Raw genomic sequence first — 13,354 nt, 5'->3', positions numbered from 1 at the left:
GATATAGCTGTGAAAAAAGCTAATGTCATCTTGGGATGCATCAGGAGAGGTATTTCCAGTAGGGATAAGGAGGTTTTAGTACCATTATATAAGGCACTGGTGAGACCTCACCTGGAATACTGTGTGCAGTTCTGGTCTCCCATGTTTAAGAAGGATGAATTCAAACTGGAACAGGTACAGAGAAGGGCTACTGGGATGATCCGAGGAATGGAAAACTTGTCTTATGAAAGGAGACTCAGGGAGCTTGGCTTGTTTAGCCTAACTAAAAGAAGGTTGAGGGGAGATATGATTGCTCTCTATAAATATATCAGAGGGATAAATACCAGAGAGGGAGAGGAATTATTTAAACTCAGTACCAATGTGGACACAAGAACAAATGGATATAAACTGGCCACTAGGAAATTTAGATTAGAAATTAGACGAAGGTTTCTAACCATCAGAGGAGTGAAGTTTTGGAATAGCCTTCCGAGGGAAGTAGTGGGGGCAAAAGATCTATCTTGCTTTAAGATTAAACTCGATAAGTTTATGGAGGAGATGGTATGATGGGATAACATGGTTTTGGTAATTAAATATTCATGGTAAATAGGCCCAATGGCCTGTGATGGGTTTTTAGATGGGGTAAGATCCAAGTTACCCGGGAAAGAATTTTCTGTAGTATCTGGCTGATGAATCTTGCCCATATGCTCAGGGTTTAGCTGATCGCCATATTTGGGGTCGGGAAGGAATTTTCCTCCAGGGCAGATTGGAAGGCCCTGGAGGTTTTTCGCCTTCCTCTGTAGCATGGGGCACGGGTCACTTGCTGGAGGATTCTCTGCTCCTTGAGGTCTTCAAACTACAATTTGAGGACTTCAATAGCACAGATATAGGTGTGAGGTCTTTTTTAGGAGTGGTGGGTGAAATTCTGTGGCCTGCATTGTGCAGGAGGTCAGACTAGATGATCATAATGGTCCCTTCTGGCCTAAATATCTATGAATCTATGAATCTATGAATCTATGCATACTGTACACCTCATCACATTAATTGGTTCCCACTAGCTAGCCCCATCAAGATATTCCAGAATCAAAGTGAACTTTTAAGGCATTAAAGGCCCTATTCTGATCACACTTGTGCCCTAAATCTAGATTTTTCACATAATATAAACACAGCTATGGTGTGTCACTGCTCTCAGCTACTTACAAAAGCTCATCATTATTATTCTTATTTCAGCATGCTCAGAGGTCTCTTGCAGGATTGGGTCGTCTTTCTGCTAGACACTGCACAAGCCCAGAAGCAGACACTGTCCCTGTCCCAAACAGTCTACAACCTAACAACTTGCAGCGAGTGCGGTAAACAATATTAGACGGGAGGAGGGGAGTGAGGACGAGGGTAACGTATTCCAATAATGCACCCCCTCTCTGTGCCCCTTGGTGCTACTGGCAGTGGCTGCTGCTGCTGAGCTCACAGAGCTCTTCTTCAGGTCAGTTCTTCTTCCTACATGGTCTGTAACAAATGGTGATGACCTATGGCAATAGAGCAATAAGAGATAATAATGGTATAGCTAATCACCACTAATCATGATCACCACCCCCATTCACACCTCATGTAGTTCTACTACCATAGCCAGAACTGCAGTTTACCTTACAGGATGCTATTTACAGCATTTACCATTCTGTTACACCCATTGCATTCTTGTATCCCATAGAAATATTATTCTTCTCCCTGATCCAGGATTCTCTCTGTACGGGAGTACGTTAGCACAAGGAAATGTCAAATGCTCTAATTCAATTGCTTTTAGAAAACAGACATAAAATTGAGACTGTAATAGTGTAAACAGAGAGGTGGAATTACACTCTAGCTGAGAGAGAAATTCATAGACACTGAGACTGAGTTATAGACAGCTAGACATCCATTACGTCTGTACTGAAACACAGTTATTCACAATAATTTATCCACACAGTCACACATAACATTATACTAATTTTTATTTGTGGAAAGCACAGAAATGGCAGGAACTGTCATCCTTACCTTGCCATCCTATATAAACCCTTTCCAGACAAAGGACAAAATGTTTCCAAAGGGTAGTTGAGGATGTCACATATCAGATGTGACAAGATGCCCATTTGATACCAGCACACCATGGTAGCACACTCCAAGAACAGCCACAGGATGTCTGAAAAGGCTTCTGTGTCACTGACTTTCTTCCAGCAGCCTGATTTAGTTGGGGATCGGTCCTGCTTTGAGCAGGGGGTTGGACTAGATGACCTCCTGAGGTCCTTTCCAACCCTGATGTTCTATGACTACACACATGTTGTCCTGTCACTGCATCCACAGACATTTCCACACAAAAGTATACAGGCTGTGAGGGACACCATACCAAGAATTATAGCAATAATGTTCTTGACGCTTGACCTTAGGTTGTTACAAGGGGCCAAAATGTTGGCCCCTTGCATGTGTAAGTCACACAATCCATGTGTGTGTAAGCTCAAGAAGCTTCCCCCATGTTGCACCCTGCACATATAACAGCTACAGATGCAGTTCCTGAATTTTCCTGCACACAGTTGCTCCCTGCTAGCACTTTCTTCACCTCCTACACAAATATGGCATAAGATGTAATAAATAAATAGATCTTGATTTCACAATCAGTCAGGTTTACACAAGTCGTCTTTCACTAGCACCCTAGATGTCAACCTTCTTGTTTCATTCACCACAGGACATCTATAAATCACAACAATCTGTGCAGATGAAGCTGAAGAAAAGGGCATTGGCCACTATCTCAACAGGTAAGCACAGAGATCATTATAATATTTTACAATGCCAATGATAGAGTGATCTGCTGGCCAGAGAATATTCGCCATCCAAACTATCTGCAACTATACCAAGGGCAAACATTAACCTCCAAGGTGAAACATTAAACAACTCCTGGTTTCCCTAGCAGAAAAGGTGCAACCTGACCACAAAGCAGTGGCTATGACAGTGGTATAAACCCACCAATCCCAGCTCAAAAGATAAGATATAGAGTATGGTCAGTTACAGAAGTTGAGAAACCAACTGCAACAGTCCCATGGTTGTCATGCAAGCCAAAGAACTTGGGATAGACCAGAGGAGTTTCATCTATGAGGACACTTAACTTCACTCAGAACAATAAACCAAGCAGCTTGGGCTACCCTAAATCTCAGATAGACCACATCTGAGCAGCACAGTGATCTGCACAAAATCACTAGTCCCACTTTAACCCCACTGTGAGATTCATGTACAAAATGGTCACACTTAACCATTCTACTTTTGGTGTAGGAGACTTCCTTCATTGGAGGCAGTATGCAAATACCATCTTCCTGATCCTCCCTCACTTCAAGCTGAATTTTGCCTCTAGCTAGCTGCAGACACCTGTGTCACCCCAAGCCTTACAGTGTCATCCAACAAGGTTTTAGCTCAAAAAGCTTGAAAGCCTATCTCTGTGATCAGCAGAGGTTGTTCCAATAAAAGATATTACCTCACCCACTTTGTGTTTCTAAGGTTTTAGTTACACATGTAAACATGGGGCTTTATAAAAGTTACCATCATATCTGTCTTCATAACCAGTGACTTTGAATTAATAAGCATAATCTTAAAAGAATCCATGCTGACACCCAGCACTGCCAAGAGGAAACACATCACAAAGCCATCTGGACTGAAACTAATCACCTCAATGGAAGTTTGTACAAGGTACACAATCTTTTCCATTTATTAAACTATCGCCTTCCAAAGGATAAAACTTATTGATTACAGGGAAGAAATTGGGAAAAGATTGTCAGTTATATTTAATTTGTCAAGTTTAAATTTCCCTTTTTTTGTCTGCTCTGGTAAACTCAACTGGGTGGGAGCAAGTCAATTTGAATTTAAGTCAAATGATTAAATCAATAAATAATGGAGAAGGAGGTCCCACTCTTAACGGACTTCACCTAGGATCACGTTTAGTAATAATGGTGTGGCCAATTTTCACAATTCTATTATGTCTCCCATGTTGCTTGTCTTAAATCTGCAGCTCCTGGAATCATGTTGTTATCTCAGCTTTCATTTAAAAGATTAAAGTAAGTTTCTAACTCTCATGGTTGTAGAAAAGGTTGGAAACATGACTCAAGTAGATCTTAAAGGATCACAAAACAAAAGACACATAAAATTAACCCAGAATGTTTATCTTAAAACTCATGAGATTTAAAAAAAAAAAATAACAAACCATCTCCTTATTTTTGCGGCCTGACATGTGACTTTTGAATACTTGAGGTTGGCAATGCTGCAACTAGCTCTTTTCTAAACCTGCTTGGACCTGGCTAAGCATTGCCATTATGCTGATCAGTCTCCATAATTGTTTAGATGGGCTAAATCCTTCTGTATTAAATCCCACATCATATTAACATTTTATTTATTGTATGGTGGTCTACAGAAAATTACTATAAAGTGGATGGATCACTGGTTGAAAGACAATACTCAAAGAGTAGTTATCAATGGTTTGTTGTCGGAGGGTGTATTTAAGTAGGGTCCCACAGAGGTCTCTACTGGGTCTGGTACTATTCAACATTTTCATTAATAACTTAGATAATGGAGTAGAGAATATGCTTATAAAATGTGTGGGTGACCCCAAGATGGGAGAGGTTTCAAGCACTTTCAAGGACAAGGGTAGAATGCAAAATGACCTTGGCAAATTGGAGAATTGATCTGAAATGAACAAGATGAAATTCAGTAATTACAAGCACAAAATACTACACTTAGGAAGGGAAAATCTTCACAAATACAAAATGGGGAATAACTGGCAAGACAGTAGTATAGCTGAAAAGAACATGGGGTTATTATAGATCGCAAGTTACATGTGAGCCAACAGTGTGATGCAGTTGTGAAAAAGGCTATTATAATTCTGGGGTGTATTAAAAGGAGTGTAGTATGTAAGACATGGGAGGTAATTGTCCTACTCTACTTGACACTCCGGTGGAATACTGTGTTCAGTTTCGGATGCCACACTCTAAAGGCCTGGCTACGCTTGCAAATGTAGAGCGCTTTGAGTTAAACCAGCCTTCGTAGAGCGCAGTAGGGAAAGTGCTGCAATTTATCCACACTGACAGCTGCAAGCACACCGGCATGTCCACATTTGTGGCACTTGCAGCGGCATTGGGAGTGGTGCATTGCGGGCAGCTATCCCACAGAGCACCTCTTCCTATTCTGGCGCTGTGGCTTGTGGGAAGGGGGCAAGATGTGCTGGGCATTCTGGGCCCTGTCCCAACACCCTGTGATGCATTGGTTCACATCCCAGCAAACCCTCTGCTTCTGTCCACAATTGTCGTCATCTTTCAAACTTTTTTGTACTGTGCGCTCTGTCTTCCCTTTCAATCTGCGGGAATGGAGCCCTAACTGCTGAGGAATATGCTGATTAGTCTCGCCAGCACAACACGTTTGGCAATCAACTTACTCCTTAAGATCCAAAGTGACAGTGAGGACTCCAACGATGATATTGACGTGAGTAACACATATGACACGAGATTGCTTGTGGCATTCACGGACATGCTCACCACTGTTGAACAGTGCTTTTGGGCTCAGGAAACAAGCACTGAGTGGTGGGATCACATCATCATACAAGTCTGGGATGACAAGCAGTGGTTGAGGAACTTACGGATGAGAAAAGCCACTTTCATGGGACTGGGTAAGGAGCTTGCCCGCACCTTACAGCCCAAGGACATGAGATTGAGAGCTGCCCTGACAGTAGAGAAGCAGGTGACTACTGCAATCTGGAAGCTAACAACTCCAGACAGCTACCGATCAGTTGCTAACCAGTTTGGAATGGGGAAGTCGACCGTTGGAATCGTGTTGATCCAAGTTTGCAGGTCCATTAATCGCATCCTGCTCAGAACAACCGTGACTCTGGGTAACGTGCATGACACTGTGGCTGGTTTTGCACAAATGGGTTTCCCTAACTGTGGAGGGGCGATAGATGGGACGCATATTCCATTTCTGGCACCAGCCCACCTAGCCTCCGAGTACGTTAATCGGAAGGGCTATTTCTCTATGGTTCTCCAGGCACTTGTGGATCACCGTGGACGTTTCATTGACATTAACACAGGCTGGCCTGGAAAGGTGCATGACGCACGATCTTTTGGAACACTGGCCTGTTCAGGAAGCTGCAAGCCAGGACTTTTTTCCCAGACCAGAAGATCATCGTAGGGGAAATCGAAATGATCGAAATGATCCATTGTAATCCTTGGAGACCCTGCTTACCCTTTAATGCTGTGGCTCATGAAACCCTACACAGGGAGCCTTGACAGCAGCAAGGAGCACTTCAACAACAGGCTGAGCTGGTGCAGAACGAATGTGGAGTGTGCTTTTGGCCATTTAAAGGGCCGCTGGCGCTCTCTGTATGGGAAGCTGGACCTGGCCAATAACAGCATCCCCGAGGTTATATCTGTGTGCTGTACCCTCCATAACATTTGTGAAGGGAAGGGTGAAAGATTTACTCTGGCGTGGAACTCGGAGGTTCAACACCTGGAGGCTGAATCTGAACAGCCAGAGAGCAGGGCTATTAGAGGGACCCAGCACGAGGCTGCAAGGATTAGGGATGCCTTGAAGGAGCAATTTGAGGCTGAAAGCGACCAGTAAAGTCTGGTACCCTGCACGGAAGGAAAGTGCAGTGGTCCCAACGTTAGCAGGAATCTGTGTTTTCTACGTATGATGCACTGACTTGCAGTGCCTGTTTCTTTCCTGGGCTAAGGTATCTTTTACATTATGCAATAATAAAGAATGTTTTCAAAGCAAAAAAAATCCATGTAATGAAAAGAAAATGGATTTATTGAAAAGAAACACAACTGCTTGGGAAACATAAAGGGCAAGGGGGTGGAGTGGGGAACAGTACAATCACAGGTTTGCGTATGTCCTGTCATACTCAGCCTTCCTGGTTGGAGTGCTGTGCAATGAGTGCTGCACTTCAGGATGGCTATACTGCATGGTGATAGGGGTTGAGTGCAGTGGGTGAGGGTCGTAGTTTTCAGGGCTGAGTGGTGAAGCTACAGGTGTTGGAGGCAGCTGGTGGCGATAAGAACCCAGATGTTGAGGAAAGTGGGTTGGAGGTGACATGGGGGCACAAGGGAAAGAGTTTTGGGACAAGGGCTGCAGGGGGGAAGGGCGCGGTAGTGCTCTGCCTGTATGACTATGAGCACCTGGATAGAGTCGTCTTGGTGATCCATGTTGCTTATCAGCCGCTCTGGGCTTTGGTGCCGGCGCTCCTTTCCCTCTCCTGCCACTTCTGCACTTTTTGATTTTCATTAAGGGAGTGCTGCATGACTTCATGCAGCATGTCCTCTTGCTTCTACGTGGCCTCTTACTGATTCTTTGCAGCCTCTCAGTCGGTGATAACACGGACGGTTGAGATCTCAAGGTTGCATCTGTAAAGGCAAAATGCAACACTTAACAGAGGCAGCATTGCTCATGCAAGAGAGCAATGATTCCCCCATACTTAAGGAGGGCAAGCACAGTCTACGCAATCACATAATTTGCCTGTCCCAAAGGGAGAGCACATAACCCCTGGGAGCCCCAAAATGGTGAGTAAGCACAGTGTCAAGGGGGACTGATTCTTTCATGGCTGTACTGTCTCCTGGGTTTCTATGCCTTGGGGAGAGCCAACAGCATTAGGCAGTCCCTATACTGAACACTGTCCCCACATTTTCCACAGCAGTTCATCCTGGAAGATATCTTGCTGTTGAGGGTGACCTGGGAAGCAAGGGAGGGTCTTCTACTGCAATGCAGCTTCTGCCCTGGCCCATATGCAGCTTGCCTGTGTGCAGCAATGGTCCCCCTGCCCCTCACGGTACAGTGGGGCGGACATGTTAGCCTGACTGGGACAAGGACAACAGCAGTTCTCCCACAAAACCTGCGCAAGCGCATTGCCCAAGTTCTGGATGAGACCTTTGAAGAGATCACTGAGGCACATTACCACGATATGTGAGAGCACATCGATGCCCTATTCCGCATCTAGGCATGCATGCAGCCCTAACACTCCTTGCCCCAAGAGCCCACACAGAATAATTTCCTTTTATTTTATTCCCAAAATAAAAGCTGCTTACTGGGAACCTCCTCTGGTGTTTCTGTCCCCAAGCACCAGCCCCCATGACTGGCTACCTTCCTCCTGGCTTGAGAACAGCTCCTGGCTGCATGCATCTAGGGATTCTGGGGTGTATTCCTCCCCCTCAGCACCCTTGCTCCCGCTTTGCTCCTCCTCCTGCCTTCTTGGACTGTGCTCTGAAGTGTCCATGGTGGTCTTCGGAGTGGAATCGTGGAAGTCAATGAATGGCTACGCAGGTGGTGTCGGAGAGAAGGCTTTGAATTCTTTGACCATGGGATGGTGTTCCATGAAGGAGGAGTGCTGGGCAGAGACGGGCTCCACCTAACGAAGAGAGGGAAGAGCATCTTTGTGAGCAGGCTGGCTAACCTAGTGAGGAGGGCTTTAAACTAGGTTCACCAGGGGAAGGAGACCAAAGCCCTGAGGTAAGTGGGAAAGCGGGATACCGGGAAGAAGCACAGGCAGGAACGTCTGTGAGGGGAGGGCTCCTACCTCATACTGAGAATGAGGGGCGATCAGCAGGTTATCTCAAGTGCTTATATACGAATGCACAAAGCCTTGGAAACAAGCAGGGAGAACTGGAGGTCTTGGTGATGTCAAAGAATGATGACATGATTGGAATAACAGAGACTTGGTGGGATAACTCACATGACTGGAGTACTGTCATGGATGGTTATAAACTGTTCAGGAAGGACAGACAGGGCATAAAAGGTGGGGGAGTAGCACTGTATGTAAGGGAGCAGTATGACTGCTCAGAGCTCCGGTACGAAACTGCAGAAAAACCTGAGTGTCTCTGGATTAAGTTTAGAAGTGTGAGCAACAAGAGTGATGTAGTGGTGGGAGTCTGCTATAGACCACCGGACCAGGGGGATGAGGTAGATGAGGCTTTCTTCCGGCAATTCGCAGAAGCTACTAGATCACACGCCCTGGTTCTCATGGGCGACTTTAATCCTCCTGATATCTGCTGGGAGAGCACTACAGTGGTGCATAGACAATCCAGGAAGTTTTTTGAAAGCGTAGGGGACAATTTCCTGGTGCAAGTGCTAGAGGAGCCAACTGGGGGGGAGCTTTTCTTGACCTGCTGCTCACAAACCGGGAAGAATTAGTGGGGGAAGCAAAAGTGGATGGGAATCTGGGAGGCAGAGAGTTGGTTGAGTTCAAGATCCTGACACAGGGAAGAAAGGTAAGCAGCAGAATACGGACCCTGGACTTCAGGAAAGCAGACTTCGACTCCCTCAGGGAACTGATGGGTAGGATCCCCTGGGGGAATAACATGAAGGGGAAAGGAGTCCAGGAGAGCTGGCTGTGTTTCAAGGAATCCCTATTGAGGTTATAGGGACAAACCATCCCGATGTGTCGAAAGAATAGTAAATATGGCAGGCGACCAGCTTAGCTTAACGGTGAAATCCTTGCGGATCTTAAACATAAAAAAGAAGCTTACAAGAAGTGGAAGATTGGACAAATGACCAGGGAAGAGTACAAAAATATTGCTCGGGCATGTAGGAATGAAATCAGGAGGGCCAAATCACACCTGGAGCTGCAGCTAGCAAGAGATGTTAAGAGTAACAAGAACGGTTTCTTCAGGTATGTTGCCAACAAGAAGAAAGCCAAGGAAAGTGTGGGCCCCTTACTGAATGAGGGAGGCAACCTAGTGACAGAGGATGTGGAAAAAGCTAATGTACTCAATGCTTTTTTTGCCTCTGTCTTCACGAACAATGTCAGCTCCCAGACTACTGCGCTGGGCATCACAGCATGGGGAGTAGGTGGCCAGCCCTCTGTGGAGAAAGAGGTGGTTAGGGACTATTTAGAAAAGCTGGACGTGCACAAGTCCATGGGGCCAGACGCATTGCATCTGAGAGTGCTAAAGGAGTTGGCGGCTGCGATTGCAGAGCCATTGGCCATTATCTTTGAAAACTCGTGGCGAACGGGGGAAGTCCCGGATGACTGGAAAAAGGCTAATGTAGTGCCAATCTTTAAAAAAGGGAAGAAGGAGGATCCTGGGAACTACAGGCCAGTCAGCCTCACCTCAGTCCCCGGAAAAATCATGGAGCAGGTCCTCAAGGAATCAATCCTGAAGCACTTACACGAGAGGAAAGTGATCAGGAACAGTCAGCATGGATTCACCAAGGGAAGATCATGCCTGACTAATCTAATCGCCTTCTATGATGAGATTACTGGTTCTGTGGATGAAGGGAAAGCAGTGGATGTATTGTTTCTTGACTTTAGCAAAGCTTTTGACACAGTCTCCCACAGTATTCTTGTCAGCAAGTTAAAGAAGTATGGGCTGGAAGAATGCACTATAAGGTGGGTAGAAAGCTGGCTAGATTGTCGGGCTCAACGGGTAGTGATCAATGGCTCCATGTCTAGTTGGCAGCCGGTATCAAGTGGAGTGCCCCAAAGGTCGGTCCTGGGGCCGGTTTTGTTCAAAATCTTCATAAATGATCTGGAGGATGGTGTGGATTGCACTCTCAGCAAGTTTGCGGATGATACTAAACTAGGAGGAGTGGTAGATACGCAGGAGGGCAGGGATAGGATACAGAGGGACCTAGACAGATTGGAGGATTGGGCCAAAAGAAATCTGATGAGATTCAACAAGGACAAGTGCAGGGTCCTGCACTTAGGACGGAAGAACCCAATGCACCGCTACAGACTAGGGACCGAATGGCTAGGCAGCAGTTCTGCAGAAAAGGACCTAGGGGTGACAGTGGACGAGAAGCTGGATATGAGTCAACAGTGTGCCCTTGTTGCCAAGAAGGCCAATGGCATTTTGCGATGTATAAATAGGGGCATAGCCAGCAGATCGAGGGACGTGATCGTTCCCCTCTGTTCGACATTGGTGAGGCCTCATCTGGAGTACTGTGTCCAGTTTTGGGCCCCACACTACAAGAAGGATGTGGATAAATTGGAGAGAGTCCAGCGAAGGGCAACAAAAATGATTAGGGGTCTGGAGCACATGACTTATGAGGAGAGGCTGAGGGAACCGGGATTGTTTAGTCTGCAGAAGAGAAGAATGAGGGGGGATTTGATAGCTGCTTTCAACTACTTGAGAGGTGGTTCCAAAGAGGATGGTTCTAGACTATCCTCAGTGATAGAAGAGGACAGGACAGGGAGTAATGGTCTCAAGTTGCAGTGGGGTAGGTTTAGGTTGGATATTAGGAAAACCTTTTTCACTAGGAGGGTGGTGAAACACTGGAATGCGTTACCTAGGGAGGTGGTAGAATCTCCTTCCTTAGAAGTTTTTCAGGTCAGGCTTGACAAAGCTCTGGCTGGGATGATTTAATTGGGGATTGGTCCTGCTTTGAGCAGGGGGTTGGACTAGATGACCTCCTGAGGTCCCTTCCAACTCTGATATTTAATGATTCTATGGAGGTGGAGTCTCCCCCAAGTATCATGTCCAGTTCTTTGTAGAAACAGCAGGTCGTGGGGGCAGCACCGGAGCGGCTGTTTGCCTCGCGGGCTTTGTTGTAGGCATTCTGCAGCTCCTACACTTTAACCCTGCACTGCAGAGCATCCCGGTCATGGTCCCTTTCCATCATGTCCCTTGATATCTGCCCAAAGGTTCCTACGGCTGGAGTGCAGATGGGCCTGGACAGCTTCCTCCCCCAAACACAGATGAGGTCCAGCACCTCGCCATTGCTCTGTACTGGGGATTGCCTGGCGCGTGGAGGCGTGGTCACCAGGAAAGATTTGCTAAAAATATTCCACACCTGGCTGAGCCAACAGAAAGGGGATTTTCAAAATTCCCAGAGAATTTAAAGGGTGGGTTTGATAGTTGGTCACCTAAGGGCAGGGCAGTACAAGTCAAAGTGATGATCAGAGTGGCTAGAACAGGCATTGTGGGACACTTCTGGAGGCTGATCAGAGAGCACTAACCAACCAGGGTGTCCATACTGGCACTGCGGCGCTCCAGCAGGAGCACATCAAACGTTATTCCACTCGCCAAGGTGGAGTACCAAGAGCGCTCTAGCCGCAGAGTCAGAGCGCTCTATGTGCATTGCCAGTGTGGATGCATCGTGAGTTAGAGCACACTGGGCTCCTTTAATGCGCTCTAACTCGCAAGTGTAGCCATGTCCTAAAAAAGAGGTGGACAAATTGGAGAGGCCAGAGGAGGGCAACAAAAATGATAAAAAGTTTAGAAAACCTCACCCGTGAGAAAAGGTGGAAAACTAGTCATGTTTAGTCTTGAGAAAAGAAAACTGGGAGGGGATAACGGGGGAATCTTATAAACAGTCTTCAGATATGTTAAGGGCTACTATGAGGATGGTGATCAATTGTTCTCCGTGTCCACGAAAGGTCGGACAAGAAGTAATTGGCTTAATGTGCATCAAGGGAAATTTAGGCTAGATATTTTCTAACCATAAGGATAGTTAAGCACTGGAATAGGCTTCCCAGGTAGCTGTGTTTGACAATGGTCTAGTATACTTGGTCCTGCCTCAGTGGGGGGGATAAACTAGGTGACACTTGTTGTTCCTTTGCAGACCTATATTTCTATGATACATAACAGGAACAAAAAACAGACTATTACAAAGTAACTATAGCCATTAAAATATCAGTTACAGAATATGATTGTATCAGGATGGCCTGCCTTTTTAAGGGTCAGGAGACCTAGGGGTAGCTCAACCCTGTTCAGACAGCTCCACTTATGCTATAATCAACTGCATCCAGCCTGAGAAGGCAGAACTAAATGGGTCAGATGTTAGTATAGTGAACACCTGGGCCTCATGCTAAAAAGGCTTAAGAGCACACAGCCAGGAGGAAGCTGGGATAGGAACCACACAGAGCAGCGTAGGCTGTTGTGGGAAGGCCTCAGATCAGGCCTACAAGAAAAGGGAGTTTCCTGGGAGAAGCTGCTCGCATCTCTGGGAGGTAGTGGGAAACCTGTCAGGCCCAAGAGGAGCAGAAGCAGGGTTGGTTGGATGTTTTGTCTGGTGGTTTAATTGGACTTTTGTTACCTGAGAAGGGGTCTGAACTTTAAGTGTGACCTGGCTGAAGGGCTTTGTAACCCAGAAGAGAACCATGGAAGAACCAGACTGGTTGACAAAAGGGGCACTAAAGTGGAAGACCCTTGCAATGCTGTGTCCTAATGCCAGGAGTGCTATGGCAGTAAGTGGAATGTTTACAATGATATTATCAAAATCACAAAAATCATCAAACTTGAAAAGAGAACACAAGATAGGTAGTTGACTATTCTAAAATGAAAAAGAGAATCTTCTTGCACCACTATTAGTTTTTACTGCTGGAACTTGAACAATGGGACAACAATGCCATATGAAAAGGAATGCAAACATTTTGCTAAAAATG

General features: G+C 45.9%; 1 long non-coding RNA gene across 1 annotated transcript in view; it reads right to left on the bottom strand.

The window, feature by feature from the left end:
• Positions 1-6,765: 6,765 nt before the first annotated feature.
• The window catches only part of LOC125637224 (uncharacterized), a 30,098-nt gene continuing 23,509 nt past the window's right edge, over positions 6,766-13,354 (bottom strand). Inside the window, exons 2-3 of the long non-coding RNA XR_012668465.1 lie at positions 8,058-8,377; positions 6,766-7,379 (exon numbers count right to left, since the gene is read on the bottom strand). This is a non-coding gene — a long non-coding RNA (uncharacterized LOC125637224). The remainder of the gene's footprint in view (positions 7,380-8,057; positions 8,378-13,354) is intronic.

The sequence above is a fragment of the Caretta caretta genome, chromosome 5, assembly GCF_965140235.1.
Source record: "Caretta caretta isolate rCarCar2 chromosome 5, rCarCar1.hap1, whole genome shotgun sequence".
In the NCBI taxonomy this organism is placed as follows: domain Eukaryota; kingdom Metazoa; phylum Chordata; order Testudines; family Cheloniidae; genus Caretta; species Caretta caretta.
The sequence above is the reverse complement of the archived record's forward strand: the minus strand, read 5'-3'. Positions and strand labels throughout refer to the sequence as shown.